The sequence below is a fragment of the Bubalus kerabau genome, chromosome 3, assembly GCF_029407905.1.
Source record: "Bubalus kerabau isolate K-KA32 ecotype Philippines breed swamp buffalo chromosome 3, PCC_UOA_SB_1v2, whole genome shotgun sequence".
Lineage (NCBI taxonomy): Eukaryota > Metazoa > Chordata > Mammalia > Artiodactyla > Bovidae > Bubalus > Bubalus kerabau.
In genome coordinates, this window is record NC_073626.1 from 31932254 (window position 1) to 31950768 (window position 18515).

Below are 18515 nucleotides of genomic sequence, written 5' to 3' on the forward strand. Positions count from 1 at the left end.
CCAGTGTTCATGAGCAAAGGAATTTGCACACTTGAGACCAAATGCAACTTCCTTCAAAATCGCTTCCTTCCCAGACCAAGACAGAAGGGCATACCCATGTCCCCCAGTACTCAGCTTTTCTCCATGATACTCACATGGCAGGGGGAGAAGGAGTCAATGACACGTGTGGTCAGTCCGTAAGTCTGACATCATCCACATCACGACTGGAGCATGTGGGTGATATATGTCATGTCATGGGCATCAGTGAGCACATTTTGCTATGCGGTATGTCACCTCTAAGAGCTAAAGGTGGAATCTGAGGGATAGACATGGTTCCAGGCCATCGCTGGTAAACCCTCCATAAGAAAAGGTCGAGAGAGAAGGTCAACAAAGTTCAAGAGAAGGCTGTTGATGGCACCTCTATGGAGCTGTGTCCTGAATCTGCCTCCATTTCCACTCTATGCTGTCTCTCCCTCTTTCAAGAAAAGGCAGGAAAGGTAGTCTTGGCAGTGATCCAAAACAGGGCTTCGCTTGGAGGGTACTTTGGATTTCTAGCCAAAGTTGATGCCATCACTGGAGACATAAGGTGGGTAGAATATGGCTGTCAACTGTATCCAATTGGTCCAAAAGATGGAAAGCTTTACAGCAAAGCTTCTACAGGAAAGCTCCTACAGCAAAATAAGTCTCTGAAAGATATGCACACCAAGAATGCGTAATGAATCTGTCCATTAGTGGAATGGGTCCAGTAACAGCAAGTGCAAATAAAACCTAAAAGCCACAGCTGAGCACAAATATGAACAAGTCCAATTAGCAGAGACTCTGCCAAGATATACACACAAAAGATAAGAATGAGCCCATTTGTATACTATAAAACTGCCCAATTATTTGTCGGTTCCTTCCTTGTGTAAGGACAAGTCAGTGCCAGAAGGGAATTTTCCTGGCCTCACTATAGTAAATACCAAAAGAGAGAGGACCCTGGGCCACATTGGGTCAAAAGGGTTACCAACATCTGGTTGTGAATTAAAAGGAAAAAAAAAAAGGCTCCTCTGTCAAAATGTGGAAGTATATTTTGCAAGTGGAGGCTTTGTGGACTTTTGTATACCCTTCTGCTGGGTATATACTAATATTGTGGCTTTCTTAACTTTGCTTGCATGTTAAACTTTCAAATACACTTCTTTAATGAACAGATAGACATCTCTGCCCTCAGGGAGTTCCCACAGTAGTGGAGGATTGGAAGGTGGAGACAACCAGTAAAATATTAATAAATAAGTACATTATAGTGTATTGGAGGGCTTCCCAGGTGACGCTAGTGGTAAAGAACCCACCTGCCAATGCAGAAGAAATAAGAGACCTTGGTTTGATCCCTGGGTTGGGAAGATCCCCTGGAGGAGGGCATAGAAACCTACTCCAGTATTCTTGCCTGGAGAATCCCCATGGAGGAGCCTGGTGGGATACAGTCCATGGGGTCGAGAAGAGTGGGACATGACTCATGTGACTTGGCACACACACACAGTGTTTTAGAAGTGATATATGATATGGAAAAAATTCATCAGGGAAGGGGGTTGGGAAGGCTAAAATGTGACATATGGTGGTCAGGGAAGCCCTCACTAAGGAAACAGTGTTTGGAGCAAGGTAGGAATGAGGTGAGGAGTGAGACAGGAGGATATCTGAGCTAAGAGCATCCAGGCAGAGGGGACAGCCAGTGCCAAGACTCTGGGATGGAACAAGGTGGCTCACAGGGAGGCCAGCACAGCTGGACCAACGTGGAAAGAAGAAGAGGAATTAAGTGAGGTATAGTCTGTTCATTTCCAAGGCAAACCATTCAATATCATGGTAATCCAAGCCTACGCCCCAACCAGTAAAGCTGAAGAAGCTGAAGTTGAATGGTTCTATGAAGACCTACAAGACCTTTTAGAATTAACACCCAAAAAAGATGTCCTTTTCATTATAGAGGACTGGAATGCAAAAGTAGGAAGTCAAGAAACACCTGGAGTAACAGGCAAATTTGGCCTTGGAATATGGAATGAAGCAGGGTTAAGACTAAGAGAGTTTTGCCAAGAGAAAGCACTGGTCATAGCAAACACCCTATTCCAACAACACAAGAGAAGACTCTACACATGGACATCAGAAGATGGTCAGCACTGAAATCAAATTGATTATATTCTTTGCAGACAAAGATGGAGAAGCTCTATATAGTCAGCAAAAACAAGACCAGGAGCTGACTGTGGCTGAGATCATGAACTCCTTATTGCCAAATTCAGACTTAAATTGAAGAAAGTAGGGAAAACCAATAGACCATTCAGGTAGGACCTAAATCAAATCCCTTATGATTATACAGTGGAAGTGAGAAATAGATTTAAGGGCCTAGATCTGATAGAGTGCCTGAGGAATTATGGACGGAGGTTCGTGACATTGTACAGGAGACAGGGATCAAGACCACTCTCATGGAAAAGAAATGCAAAAAAGCAAAATGGCTGTCTGAGGAGGCCTTACAAATAGCTGTGAAAAGAAGAGAAGCAAAAAGCAAAGGAGAAAAGGAAAGATATAAGCATCTGAATGCAGAGTTCCAAAGAATAGCAAGGAGAGATAAGAAAGCCTTCCTCAGCGATCAATGCAAAGAAATAGAGGAAAACAACAGAATGGGAAAGACTAGAGATCTCTTCAAGAAAATTAGAGATACCAAGGGGACATTTCATGCAAAGATGGGCTTGATAAAGGACAGAAATGGTATGGACATAACAGAAGCAGAAGATATTAAGAAGAGGTGGCAAGAATACACAGAAGAACTGTACAAAAAAGATCTTCATGACCCAGATAATCATGATGGCATGATCACTGACCTAGAACCAGACATCCTGGAATGTGAAGTCAAGTGGGCCTTAGAAAGCATCACTACGAACAAAGCTAGCAGAGGTGATGGAACTCCAGCTGAGCTATTTCAAATCCTGAAAGATGATGCTTTGAAAGTGCTGCACTCAATATGCCAGCAAATTTGGAAAACTCAGCAGTGGCCACAGGACTGGAAAAGGTCAGTTTTCATTCCAATCCCAAAGAAAGGCAATGCCAAAGAATGCTCAAACTACCTCACAATTGCACTCATCTCACATGCTAGTAAAGTAATGCTCAAAATTCTCCAAGCCAGGCTTCAGCAATACATGAACTGTGAACTTCCAAATGTTCAAGCTGGTTTTAGAAAAGGCAGAGGAACCAGAGATCAAATTGCCAACATCTGCTGGATCATCAAAAAAGCAATAGAGTTCCAGAAAAACATCTATTTCTGCTTTATTGACTATGCCAAAGCCTTTGACTGTGTGGGTCACAATAAACTGTGGAAAATTCTGAAAGAGATGGGAATACCAGACCACCTGACCTGCCTCCTGAGAAACCTATATGCAGGTCAGGAAGCAACAGTTGAACTGGATATGGAACAACAGACTGGTTCCAAATAGGAAAAGGAGTACATCTAGGCTATACACTGTCACCATGCTTATTTAACTTATATGCAGAATACATCACGAGAAACGCTGGGCTGGAAGAAGCACAAGCTGGAATCAAGATTTCCGGGAGAAATATCAATAACCTCAGCTATGCAGATGACACCACCCTTATGGCAGAAAGTGAAGAGGAACTAAAAAGCCTCTTGATGAAAGTGAAAGAGGAGAGTGAAAACGTTGGCTTAAAACTCAACATTCAGAAAACTAAGATCATGGCATCTGGTCCCATCACTTCATGGGAAATAGATGGGGAATCAGTGGAAACAGTGTCAGACTTTATTTTTGGGGGCTCCAAAATCACTGCAGATGGTGACTGCAGCCGTGAAATTAAAAGACGCTTACTCCTTGGAAGGAAAGTTATGACCAGCCTTGACAGCATATTAAAAAGCAGAGACATTACTTGCCAACAAAGGTCCATCTAGTCAAGGCTATGGTTTTTCCTGTGGTCATGTACAGGTGTGAGAGTTGGACTGTGAGGAAAGCTGAGCGCCGAAGAATTGATGCTTTTGAACTGTGGTGTTGGAGAAGACTCTTGACAGTCCCTTGGGCTGCAAGGAGATCCAACCAGTCCATTCTAAAGGAGATCACAGTTCTGGGTGTTCATTGAAAGGACTGATGCTGGAGCTAAAACTCCAATACTTTGGCCACCTCATTCGAAGAGTTGACTCATTGGAAAAGACTCTGCTGCTGGGAGGGATTGAGGGCAGGAGGAGAAGGGGACCACAGAGGATGAGATGGCTGGATGGCATCACTGACTCGATGGACATGAGTTTCGGTGAACTCCGGGAGTTGGTGACGGACAGGGAGGCCTGGCGTGCTGCAATTCATGGCGTTGCAAAGAGTCGGACACAACTGAGCCACTGAACTGAACTGATACACATATTCGGGGCTTCCCTGATGGCTCAGCAGGTAAAGAATTCACCTGCGATGCAGGAGACACAGGAGATACAGGTTCAATCCCTGGATCAGGAAGATCCCCTAGAAGAAGGACATGGCAACCCACTCCAGTATTCTTGCCTGGAGAATCCCATGGACTGAGGAGCCTGGTGGGCTACAGTCCAAAGGGTTACAAAGAGTCAGACACAACTGAGAGACTGAGCAGGCACACACATATACATAGTGATTCTTTTTCAGACTCTTTTCTCAAATAGGTTATAATAGACTATTGAGTAGAGGTCCCTGTGCTATACAGGAAGTGCTTGCTGGTTATCTATTTTATATATAGCAGTGTGTGTATATTAATGACTCCTAATTTATCCCTCCCCCCACATTTCCCCTTTGGCAACGAAATTTTTGGTTTTCGAAATAAGAGAGTTTGTTTCTGTTCTGTAAATAAGTTAATTTATATCATTCTTAAAATTAGATTCCACACATGAGTGATATCATGTATTTGCTATTGTCTGGCTTACTTCACTTACTATGATAATCTATAGGTCCATCCAAGTTGCTGCAGGTGGCATTATTTCATTGTTTTTTATGGCTGAGTTGTATTCTACTGTCTATATGTACTATATCTTCTTTATCCATTCATCTGTTGATGGACATTTAGGTTGCTTCCCTGTCTTGGCTACTTGTAAATAGTGCTGCTAAGAACAGTGGGGTGCATGTATCTTTTCAAATTATGGTTTTCTTTGGATGTATATCCAGGAGTCGGATTGCTGGATCATGGGGTAGTCCTTTTGTTTGCTTTTCTGGATCACCTAGGACGTGCCAACACTGAACAAGGATCTGGGCATAGAATACACAAGACAAGGCCCAGCCCTCAAGGCACTTACAGTCAATGCATTAAAATGATCGTTTGAGTGTAGTGTGGTACCTGCAGAAAGACACATACCTCCTCATTTGAGGTCAGGGAGAAAAAATACTTGACTCAGCCTGGGAAGGGTGGGAAAGTCTTTGGAAGAAATAACATCTGCTACTTAATTGAAGATTAAAAGTTAGCCAGATGAAGAAGGGGGAAGGGCAAAAGCATGACACAGCCTGGAATGTTCCAGGAAAGACACATTTACTCGGTGCTTACATTTCTGCCTGAGCAAATAGCTCTGTCTCCAATGAGGCTAACCCCTCAGTCATAAATGATACCTCATATTAACACAAATGTCGATAACGTGACCAGTTGAATTAGTTACTCAAGCTGCACCATCGCAGTCAGGCAGAAGTCTAGTTTCAACTTGCCACCAACTCCAACATCTTAGAACTCAGACAAGGGCTCTTTCCCAGCGAACAGCAGCTTTAGCTGCGACAGGGCAAAGTCTTCCCATCAGCACTGGCCTCTGGGTTGCAGCCGAGACCATATGGTGGTTCCATTTTTTATTGGTCTTTGTTTTCATTGTGAAGAGAGTGCCACAAGCACGGAGTGTTCCTAGCAACAAACAGGACGGTGGGTGAGAGAGGAATTGCTCCTCAGGGAGGCAAACGGGCAGCCACCTTGACGACACCCAGTCTGATGTCGGAGTCCACGGCGCCCCACAACCCGAGGCAAACAGGAAAAAGACAGCATTTCCAAAGTGTGAACCCAGGATCTGACTCTGACAGCAGGGTGTTTTTTAAGGCAAGACGTATCCAAGTCAAGGTCCCCCACATTGTTACTCTTACTTTATTGAAGGACAGTTGCTTTACTTGTTGTGTTAGTGTTTGCTGTACAACGAAGAGGATCAGTTATATATATACATATATCCCCTCCCTCTTGGACCTCCCTCCCACCTCCCCCCCTCCCCATCACCCCTGTAGGTCGTCACAGAGCACTGAGTTGAGCTCCCTGTGTTGTACAGCAGCTTCCCACTAGCTGTCTGTTTTACACTTGTATACATGGAGCTTCTCTGATAGCTCAGTAGGTAAAGAATCCTCCTGCAATGCAGGAGACCCAGGTTCTATTCCTGGCTCGGGAAGATCCCCTAGAGAATGGACAGGCTACCCCCTCCAGTATCCTTGGGCTTCCCTGGTGGCTCAGACAGTAAAGGATCTGCCTGCAATGCAGGAGACCTGGGTTCGATCCCTGGAGGAGGGCATGGCAACCCACTCCAGTATTGTTGCCTGGAGAATCCCCATGGACAGAGCAGCCTGGCGGGCTGAAGCCCATATGGTTGCACAGAGTCCAACCCGATTGAAGCGACTAGGCAGCAGTGTATACATGTCATTCCCAATCTCCCAGTTCATCACACTCTCCCTTTCCCACCCTGTGTCCACATGTCCATTACTCTGTGTCTCTATTCCTGCCCTGCAAATAAGCTTTATCGTTATCATTTTTTTTTTTAGATTCCACATACATGTGTTAATATAAAGTATTTGTCTCTTTCTGATTTACTTCATTCTGTATGACAGACTCAAGGTTCATCCACATCTCTACGAATGACCCTCTTTTCTGAAGGTCTTCAAGCTTTCCTCTCCCGGACTGGGTAAACTCCGCTATCAGACATTCAATCCTCCCTTGCAATTACTTTCCAAAGCTCTGAGCCTGCAACATTCTTTTAGTGACCGCCCCTCTTTTTTTGGAGTATAATTGCTTTACAATGTTGTGTTAGTTTCTGCTGAACAACTAAGTGGATCAGCTATATGTATACATACATCCGCTTTTTCCTGAACCTCCCTTTCACCGCCACCTCCAATTCCATCCATCTAGGTCATCACAGAGCACTGGGCTGAGCTCGCTGTGCTATACAACTGGTTTTCCTCCTATGTTTTCTTCATTCCTTCCAGCACAGCTGGTGTCATTCATCTACACTTATACTAATCCACTCAGTTCAGTTCAGTCAGTTCAGTCGCTCAGTTGTGTCCAACTCTTTGCGACCCCATGAATCCCAGCACGCCAGGCCTCCCTGTCCATCACCAACTCCTGGAGTTCACTCAGACTCATGTCCATCGAGTCAGTGATGCCATCCAGCCATCTTATCCTTTGTGGTCCTCTTCTCCTCCTGCCCCCAATCCCTCCCAGCATCAGAGTCTTTTCCAATGAGTCAACTCTTCGCATGAGGTAGCCAAAGTACTAAAGTTTCAGCTTTAGCATCATTCCTTCCAAAGAAATCCCAGGGCTGATCTCCTTCAGAATGGACTGGTTGGATCTCCTTGCAGTCCAAGGGACTCTCAAGAGTCTTCTCCAACACCACAGTTCAAAGGCATCAATTCTTTGGCACTCAGCCTTCTTCACAGTCCAACTCTCACATCCATACATGACCACAGGAAAAACCATAGCCTTGACTAGACGGACCTTTGTTGGCAAAGTAATGTCTCTGCTTTTGAATATGCTATCTAGGTTGGTCATAACTTTCCTTCCAAGGAGTAAGCGTCTTTTAATTTCATGGCTACAGTCAACATCTGCAGTGATTTTGGAGCCCCCAAAATAAAGTCTGACACTGTTTCCACTGTTTCCCCGTCTATTTCCCATGAAGTGATGGGACCGGATGCCATGATCTTCGTTTTCTGAACGTTGAGCTTTAAGCCAACTTTTCAAGCTACCCCCAAAGGAACCAAATCTCATGACAGAGACAAGAAGATATATTTTGGAGGCATTTTCAAAGTGCCAGTCTGTGTGGAACCAGAGGCAAAGCCAGCAGAAAGCAAAAGGCAAAGGCAGTACCAAATCCCTCCATGTTATTACAACAAAAATCTCTTTCCTGCAGAAATAACATTTTTATTGTTGTTCAGTCACTAAGTCATGTTCGACTACTTGTGACCCCATGGACTGGAGGCTCCTCTGTCCTCCACTAACTTCCAGAGCTTGCTCAAATTCATGTCCATGAAAATGGTGATGCTATAATAACAATAACAATAGCCAACACTTAACACACGCTTACTAAGTGCCAGGCACTTTCATAAGCATTTTTACAGGTGTGGAACTCATGCAATCTTCCCTACAACCCCGAGGTAGTTCTTATTATTACTCTGATTTTGCAGATGAGAAAACCGAGGCCCAGAAAGATGAAATAACCAAGTAAGTTTCTGAGGAGCTATGAGTGGGCAGATCTGGTGTCCACACGATTCACCCCAGGTTACTCTGGGTTTTCAGGACCCAGGTGTTTTCTACTACCTGTATTTAATATTATAGGTTTTTAGTGTAAAAATGAATCTGGAATATCTTTGTCAATTTTGTATAGGATAAGTCAATACTGCAAATATTTAGCACAAGAAATTTAGAATACAGTAGACCCTTGAACAACATAGGTTTAAGGATAATCACTTCTGCACAGCTGAAAATCTGCACCTAGCTTTACAACTGTTACTCTGTATCCTGGTTCCAGATACAAGGAGTCAACCAAGCAACTGTGGATCATGTCACACAGTTATATGCATTTAAGGGAAAAAAAAAATCGGCGTGCAAGTAGACCCACACACATTGTCCAAGGATCGACTATATTCTAAAATATGATTTAAGCTTTTTGATTCTGTGTCTATGTGTCTTATATTTTATTTATTTACTGGCCAAGGGTGGCATTTTATTTATTTTTTATAGAATTATTTTTTAATTGAAGTATATTTGACTTACTGTGTCATGAGTGTTTTCTATAGAAAGAAAAGATTTATTTTTCATAATGATTCACCACTTTACTACAGGTAGGGCAATTAGTACTGGATTAAATAATAAGGCCATTTATTGTGCCAGGTGGCTCAAGGGTAAAGAATCTGCCTGTCAATGATCCCTGAGTTGGGAAGATCCCCTGGAGGAGAAAATGGAAACCTACTCTAATATTCTTGCCTGGGAAATTCCGTGGGTAGAGGAGCCTGGAGGGCTACAGTCCATGGGGTCACAAAAGAGTCGGACATGAGCATGCACACACATTTTGCCGTTGATAGTAAATCCAGAGGTGACATACATCCATATCTGGCCATATGTCTAAGCATATCCCAGGGTCCAGCAAGGAGAATGATGTCACTGCACTTTAAACCTATCACAGTGCACCCCTGAGCGCATAACCAGGCCCAGGCTGGCAGCAGAGAAGAGGTGAGGGTCAGCTGTTGGGGCAACCACCACCATCTCCCATGCTGGTGTGGAATGGGCTGGAGAATACAATTGAGAATCAGTACCAAGAAGTGGAATAATAATGTTGACTTGGCCAAAAATTCATTTGGGTTCTTCCATAAGAGGTTGCAGAAAAACTCGAACAAAATGTTTGCCAACCCAATATTTTGAAGGTTCATCCTCATTTCGCCAAACACTTCACCCTTGTCCCCAGCCTGAATATGACAAGTAGTTACTGACATGCCTACAGGATGGGAGCTCTGGCTGGAAGGGAAGGCTGGCCAGGAGGAAGGGAGACGATGTGGGAGAGGGACGATCCAAGAGCTTGGAGGATTGGAGCCCAGGTCTCCAGTTCTGGAGTTCATCCTCCATGCCAGGCTTTTATCAGAGCCTTCACAGCCTCAGCAGTATTATTATTCCACTTTCACACATAATAAAACTGAGTCTCAGTGAGGTCTCATAACATCTCCAAGGCCGCATAAATAGGAATCAGTGGCCCTATGGTTTGAATCCCTGCAGTCTGACTCTGGGTCCCTTGCACTGTCCTGACATTAGGAGGGTATCTCTCAGTGCAGTCTGGGGATGCCCTTTTTACTGGGGCACTTACAATGCAGATTCCTGGGCCCTAGGCGAGGGCCCATTCATCAGGCTTTCTGTGGGAAGGGCTTCAGAGTAGGAAGGTGAAGAGTATTCCACACAGAGAGATGTTTAAGAGCAACGAGGTGACCATTTGTCACTTCCCATCTGTGTTCTGACCTTGGGAAAGTCACTCTTTCTCCCTGGATCTTGGTTTCCTTGCTTGTAAAATGAGGATAGATAGGTCACTTTCATCTCAAGAACTCTAATTCTAATTCATCTTTTTTTTTTTTTTTACTGCAGTATAATTGCTTCATCTAATTCATCTTTAAACCCAACAAATCAACCGCAGCCTGCCTTTTTCCATGTATCTCCTTATCTTTAAACATTAGTGTTAACTGAGACAATAGGTTAAATGTTACAGAATTTGTAATTTGATGCACAAATATTCACAAATATTTCAGACTTTCCCTGGAAAATCTGGAAGAACTACATACCTCTGAATGTGGTGAATTTGAAGGGCAACCCTCCCAAAAACCCAGGGTTAGGACCAAATGATTTCACTAGGTTTTTCCATGTTCAGGACTTCTAAAATCTCTGATTTCTTGGTGCTGCTAGAAATGACACTCATTGATAATTTTAATTTTCTTTTCACTCTGAAAGCACAATCTCATTTAGTGGGCATCTTTCAAAGGTTTAAACCAGGCATCCTACACTGGCCATAATCTCAACCCCATTTGCGGACTCTCTTTGGTTTCGTTTTCTGAAGTTTTTTCTCTGAAGAAAGGAAAGCGAGGATTAGGGGCTTTGGCCAAACAAGTCTGGCTACTCAGTGAATAGGTTTCCAGATAAGAAGGATCTGAAGGACTTCCCATGGGCGTGAGGGAAATAGCACACACCATCTGGGGAAGAGGACCAGGAAATCACTTCTTGTTTTCAAACAGCGGCGAGCCGTTGGGGATGGCTGTGTGAGGCTGGGAGGACCACGGCAGGGAGGTGCTGGTCCGAGAGGAGGCTGAGCTTGGCTCGGAGCTCCCAGTCCTGCCTGAGCCCTCCTCATGAGCCCAGCTTGGCTCACCCTTCGTCGAGCATGAGGCTGCGGGGCGAGTGGCCTCATAGCAGAGAGCTGGAACTTTGTTAGACGTCTGATCGGAGCCAGAGCCGGCCTGGGAACGACGGTGCTGGGCAGGTAACAGGCATTTCTCCTACTAGCGTTTGTCTCTCTTGGTAGTAAGAACTCAGGGGCACCTAGGTCACTCTGAGGCTCCTATTACGGCACTTTTCAGTTACAATCCTCTTTTCTGTAGCTGTGACTTGCATGTTGCAAGCACAAAGCATGGCTGGCCAGGGCATCGGGCGTGCGGCTGTTGGTCAAGTTGATGAGACTGTGTTTAGGAAGATGGAGTGTCCAGCAGTGAGCTGGGGTGCTTTTAGGATTTCCTCTATAATATAAAGAGCTTTCCATTTTCTATCTTTTTAATGAGTTTTCCCATCCCTGAGCCAGAAAATACCATAGAGACCAGAAGGTTCGTGAATTGCTTGCTGTGGATTTCCACGCCAGGCAGCCGGGGAGGCTACCCTGCATGTAGCAGGAGGTGTGCAGGTATTCTTGGGTCCTAGGCAGTCTGGAAACGTAAATGTAAGCTACCCACTTCCTCCCCCAGCTACTGAATGGAACAGGGTTTGCAAGTCAGCTCTGGGAAGGAGGTCAGATAAAGCACTGGGATCAAGAGCAGGCAGGCTTGCCCCAAGTGTTCTAGAAAGGAAGAGTTGCCCTGTGGTGTATGGTTTGCTTCAACTGTGTTTTCTAATACTTTGCAGAAAGTGGGGTCATACCACTTCACAGCGGCTCAGTTTTTCCCTTCATAAAGAGCTAATGTTTCTGGACTTTCATTTTTGAATGATGCACGTAATGCATGGTTATATTCTTACTATAACAGAATATGTCTCACAATTTTTCAAACCCCACATGCCCCATATGTATTAGCTTCCTTCCCTCCCCAATGTTATCCACTCAATTGTTTGCCATCTATCTTACCAGTTAGATGGTGATTAGATGGTGGTAAGTGACTGATTTTTCTGTCTTCCCAGTTCTTAGGGCAAGCCAGGGCACCTAGGAGTACAAGAAATTCTCATTGTCAGATCCATGTATTGGTCTTTAACAATACCTTCTCCTCACTGTAAAGAAAAAAATAATACATGGGGAATGTGAGCAGTTGTTTTAATATTTAGAAAAGCTTTAAATAGTTTTTTTTTTTTTTTTACCATTGTTATTTATGTGTTGGTTTTGGCTTGGACAATGCATAGTATTTGTAACAACCTCCCATGGATTAAATTCTAGAATTTTCAACTAGTAGTTTGGGCTTCTCTCTTGAAGTCCATCAAAGGTATTCTGTTCTGGAAAATAAAAGAAGAGTAACTGAATAGATGGATGGATTTGTACATATATAAATGACAGCTAGCCAGCTAGATTAAGTAGTTGGCTCTAGGGAAATGGGGGGACAATGGGAGAGATTTCCTTTCTTAATGAATAATAGATGTATTTAAAATGTGGGTTCACTTTCTGTTTCTTTTAGCTTTCTGTAAAAAGGTGGCCTTTAAGTTTTTTCCTTCTATTCATTATTATGAGACAAGTGAATAAGAAATAACATACTATGAACAAATGAGTACGGGTCATGGGGATAGGATTTGCAATGAAATTACATGAGGAATGCCAAGTCTAAGAATAATCACAAAGTACTTTTCAACTGCTATTAGGCATTTTCTTGCCCTTCCCAAGATTTCTCTACTCCAAACTAGAGGGCCAGTTGGCTCTGATTTTGGACATTCTCTGGTGCTTTCTTGACCATCTTGTTAAATTTGCCCACGCTGATTCTTTCTCTGGGTATTTTGATGAATCATTTCACCCTACCACACAGTGCTAGCCCCTGACAGAGACCTCCTTCTCTTTCAACTCACTCATCACAGGTAAAGCAGGTAGCTTGCTCCCATTTTATGAAATATGAAACTGAGGAGCTCAGAATTCCAGGGGCACTGGAATGAGAAGAAGCCCAGATCTCTGCCTTTCCAACCAAGAGGTTGATAACATCATGAGGGTGAAAATTATATAGAGTAGAGAATGAATGTGATTGGCTGGATTCTATCAGTTTTGGAGCAACACGGGTTCCCAGTTGTGCTGGAAGTCTGTAGGTAGATTCAGCTATTGCCTGGTCCAGATCTGAGCACATTCTAACACCTGCCATTTATTGGCATCATCCTCAGCAACTTAGCAAAAGAAAACGGTGCCCAGACACTTCCCTGGAACAACTGAGTGAGAATCTCTAGGGAAATCTCATGCTGTTTTGCTTGGTTGGTTTTGTTTGTAAATCTCCAAAGTGATTCTTTTATGCAGCGAAGGTTGAGAACCACTGAGTCCAAACCGTAAGAGACAAAGTCTAAATAGTGAAGCAGAAGTAATACTGCTTCAGGTCGCCCAGAAGTTGGGGTCAGAAGCGCCAGCAGGGGTGAGCATCCTGTTTTAGGATCCTGGCTGTGGCTGTTTATGAGTGGAACGCCCCCCCCACCGCCCCCCCACACACACCTGCAGGTGAGAATGAGGAGGCAACTCCAGCTCCCCAGACATGGTCCTACCTTTCGAGTTTCAACTGAAACAACCCCACTGGCTTCCATGCAGAGTCACTGGCTCCCTGTTACTTGCAGAGTTTACAGAATCTGATGAAATGTTCTAGGTAAACAGGATGTGTTCTTCTGCTGCCAAATGACTATGGTGGGAGGGGGTCATCCTTTTATTCAATGTCACTTTAACATGTGTCTCAATTCCCAGAAAAAGAAATACTAGTTATCTTTTGCCTGATCTGCCACTTTCTGGACTGATCTATATAGATGGGTAGAAAATAAATCAGAGTTGGGTTTTTGTTGTTGTTGTTTTTCAGAGCTTTTTTTTTAAAAAAAAATCAGAAAATGTGCCCCTAGAAAACTTCCCTGCCAACATTCCTCATAGAGTCCAAATTAGTATCGCTCATCGCTGTAATCTTTGTCTCTAAGTGGGATCCCTCTCAGGCTCAGTTTCCCCAGGAGTTTCAACCCAGAGTAGGTGCTTTAGGAAGGCTTGTTGAGTTAAGTATCTGTGTTCACTATGGGGACGCTATGAATTCACACAACTCAGCATTTCAACTCACATTGCCTGATTGTGGTGATGATGGTTAAAATAATTGGAGTCTTGCCCGTTTCCTAAAAGATAATCACAAAAGTGAAACCTTTAAAGTCACAGCTTAGTAGAAGCATCTATACTGATAGATGTGCAAAGAGCTGTGGAATTACAAAGACAAAGAATCCTTTCCTTTAATCAGTTAATACTCCTGCTGCTGCTAAGTCACTTCAGTCGTGTCCGACTCTGTGTGACCCCACAGACGGCAGCCCACCAGGCTCCCCCGTCCTTGGGATTCTCCAGGCAAGAACACTGGAGTGGGTTGCCATTTCCTTCTCCAATGCATGAAAGTGGAAAGTGAAAAGTGAAAATGAAGTCGCTCAGTCGTGTCCGACTCTTAGTGACCCCATGGACTGCAGCCCACCAGGCTCCTCCATCCATGGGATTTTCCAGGCAGGAGTACTGGAGTGGGGTGCCATTGCGCTCTCCACTCATAACAGGAGGCAAAGCACTGGCCCTGGGGATTTTAATAATAACAGGTAATGTTTACTGAGTACTTAGTTTGTGCTAGGCACTGTGTTCAGTACTTTACAAAGGTGGTTAAGTCATGTAGTTATTTCAATAATCCCATGTCTCAGTTTCTATTATAATACCTAATTTATAGACAAAAGGACACACAATTTTAACTAAGTTGCCCGAGGCACAGAAAGCTGGCAAGTAGGCAGTCTGACCAGTCCATATGCCTAATAACTATGCTGTGCTCCAAAAACCACAATAGAGCTACAGAAAAATATGCATGCTACGGCCAGAGAAGTATTGGAGAAGGAAATGGCAACCCACTCCAGTGTTCTTGCCTGGAGAATCCCATGGATGGAGAAGCCTGGTAGGCTGCAGTCCATGGGGTCGCACAGAGTCGGACACGACTGAAGCGACTTGGCAGCAGCAGCAGCACGGCCAGAGAAGTAGCCAGGGAGGGAGATGCAGTCTATTCCACACAAAGGGTAAGAGTTCAGATTTAACAACAGAATTGGTTATTATTGTGTGACTTTGGGTGTATGATTTAATTTACCCGTTTCAGTTTCTTAGTTGGTAAAATGGGGATAACTGATAGTTCTAACAATATAGGGTTTAAGGATTAAAATGAGCCTAGCACATCAGGTACACCGATCAGTCTAATGACCGGCATATAGCTGGTGGTGGTGGTTTAGTCGCTAAGTCGTGTCCGACTCTTGCGACCCCGTGGACTGTAGCCCGCCAGGCTCCTCTGTCCATGGGATCCTCCAGGAAAGAATACTGGAGTGGATTGCCATTTCCTTCTCCAAGGGATCTTCCTGATCCTGGAATTGAACCCAGGTCTCCTGCATTGCAGGCAGATTCTTTTCTGACTGAGGGAAGCCTGGAATATAGCTAAAGCTTGATAAATGATAGCAATTCTTGTTGCTACTAAGGGAGTACAAAAGACCTGAAATAATGAGTAAATCTCAGAAGGGAGAAATGGGGCATTTCAGGTTGCCAAGAATAGTGTGAGAAGAAGTTAAGAGGTAGCAATCACTTCAACCAATACTTAGTGTTAATATTTATGACACATTTTGCAAAAGAAGGTACAATAAATGCTTGCGAGTAGGTCAGCCAGCCAGTTCTGTCTCCAAGTGTTACAGAAGAAAATTGTGTTGAATCTGGGTTTACATTCAGTTGTGGTAACCATGCTTGCCAGGTGAATTAGCCCAGATTTCCTCTGAGCATTTGAGAATGTTTAGGGTATCTGACTACGGCATAGTAGCAATATATGACAAATAGTGTTCTAGGCAAATGAATTGGCAGATGGTATTGGATATTGGACAGGGAGGGAAAGAGGAAGGTTGCTGCAGTCATTCTGGTGATAATGGTTCTGAGGAGATGATACCATCCACACCAATATGGCGGCCGAGGGAAAGAAAATGCGGGCGCTGGAGGTATTCACAAGACTGAGCGAATGGCTGAATTGCTCCTCTCATTCCTGCCCTCAAGGCTTGTGACCCAGAATACCTGTGGGGTTGTGAGCCTGGGAACCTGGAGAAAGAAGCCAGCAGTTTGTCAATCTGGGAAGAGATGGGTTAGGAGAGAAGAGACGCATTAGTTCCGGATGAGCTGAATTTAGACCCAGGTGGAAATAGTGCATTTGGGAAGATGTTAGAGAAGTGACTAAGGTGGAAATAAAGTTTGGGGGATTCTCATATAAGTGGATAGTTAAAGCTGTATACATGGACAAGCTCCCTAAGAGTGTCAAGAGAAATCAGCCAAGGACCCAGGGGAGGTTTGCAAGCCTACACTCAGACAGTGTAGGATGAGGAGGACGGAATCATAGGAGGAGGGAAAGGAGAAAAGACTGAAGTGAAGAGAGACCCCAAAGTGAAGTGAAGGAGAAAAAGGGGAAGGCATGAAGGAGGAGCAGCTAAGTGTTGTCAGAAACCAACAAGAAATCAGGAAGGACGAGGATTAGTGAAGAATATCACACTTTAGAAAATGCTTTTCATGATAAAGTGAAGTGAAGTGAAGTCGCTCAGTCGTGTCCAACTCTGCGACCCCATGGATTGTAGCCCACCAGGCTCCTCGTTCCATGGGATTTTCCAGGCATGAATACTGGAGTGCGTTGCCATTTCCTTCTCCAGGGGATCTTCCTGACCCAGGGATCAAACCTGGGTCTCCTGCACTGTAGGCAGACACTTTACTGTCTGAGCTACCAGGGAAGCCCTTTCATGATGAGATGAGGACAAAAGTCAGACTATCCAGATTAAGAAAATCTTGGAATGGCCATGACTTCCCAGTGTGCTATATTTGGGGGGAGGGAGTTTTAATCTGTAATATTTAATTAATACATAATATTTAATCTGTAAGTTTTAATCTGTATTTTTTTTTCATTTTAAGTAGCACACACATCTTTTCTTCAAAATAGGCAAATAATTATTTTTATTGAAGTATAGTTGACTTACCATGTTCTGTTAGTTTTTGTTGTACAGCAAAATGATTGTTATACATATATATTCTTTTCCATTATAAGTTATTACAAATTATTGAATATAGTTCCCTGTCATCCACTATTCTTAAATTCTAACAAAATGCCTAGGGAGGAAAATAGAAATTTAAGAGAAGTGAAGTCATTGGCCAAGGACCCCATGCCTGATGTCAGGGAGATGGAGGAACTGGGAGGTAGGAAGCGAGGGACTACAAAGATCTAAGAGGATCCTGCCAATTACTAAAATGTTGGAATAATTTAAACCACATGGTAAAGAAATAAGTGCTACCCTGGGGCCCCTGGAGGGTCTGGAGTGTCGCCTCCAGTCTCTGCCTCCATCACTCAGTCGCTTGCCTGGGCCCTTGGGCCCAGGACCTCTGTTCTTGCAGTGATCAGAGACTGCTCTGATTGGCCCATTATTGTTGCTATTGGAAGACTCAGTATTATTTCAGATCTTACCTCATAAAGAGTAAGACCACAAAACTGTAAGGCTTGGACCCATGCCCAAGCCCTTGGAGTCTCACAGCCAACCCCAGGGCCACCCTCCATGGCAGCTGAAAAACACCTCAGGCATTGTCTTGCCAGGGCTTAGGAAAACCCCTCCACGTGGTAAATGAAAGTACCAAGATGGTTGAGACAAGAACAGAGTTAGGAACTTACTGGTTTCATGGAGATGGCAATCTCCTGCTGTAAAATCCTCCAGTGATTTACAACAAGAAGGATGAAAGGTTATCAACGCCGCACACATGTGCGTGTGTTTTGGAAAACTTGACCCCATTGTGTACAAACAAATGTTCCTCTCTAATCTGATAGGACTGAGTTACCCTGACACAATGCTTCTCCTGAACCTTATTTTAAGGCAAAGGAAAATGAAACAAACAAAAAAATTTTTCAAGGCAGTTCTTTTATTGGTATTGTGTTTTGTGTTTGTGTTAAATAAATATTTAGTTTATAGTTCTGCATGTGCAAGGGAGATTCATCTCATTAGATAAGGTCAGTAAAGGCAAGTCATCACCTTTTGCTGTTGAAAACACAGATTTGTGAAGGCGGGCTGTTAGAGGAGCCCTTGAGGGTTTTTAATCTGTACTTCTGCACTCCAGGAGGGAGATTATTGATGCCATCCTGTCTTTATTGCAGTCTTGAGCAAAGAATAATATGCTCTTTGGTCAGTCACTAATCGTGTCTGACTCTTTGTGACCCCATGGACTGTAACTCACCATGCTCCTCTGTGGGATTTTCCAGGCCAGAACATTGGAGTGGGTAGCCATTTTCTTCTCCAGGGGATCTTCCTGACCCAGGGATCACACTCGCATCTCCTGAATCTCCTACATCTACAGGTGGATTCTTTACCAACTGAGTCACCTGGGAAGCCCA

The 18515-nt window shown here is 43.9% G+C and overlaps 1 protein-coding gene across 12 annotated transcripts in view; it reads left to right on the forward strand.

The window, feature by feature from the left end:
* ADGRF5 (adhesion G protein-coupled receptor F5) overlaps nt 1-18515 on the forward strand; it is a 134457-nt gene that overhangs the window by 26312 nt on the left and 89630 nt on the right. Inside the window, exon 1 of one of the 12 annotated variants that reach the window (XM_055571253.1) lies at nt 10836-11191. The exons of the other annotated variants lie outside the window; for them this stretch is intronic. The gene's annotated coding sequence lies outside the window, so the exon portion shown is untranslated. Of the gene's footprint in view, nt 1-10835; nt 11192-18515 lie in introns of those variants that run through there. 12 annotated transcript variants of the gene reach the window in all.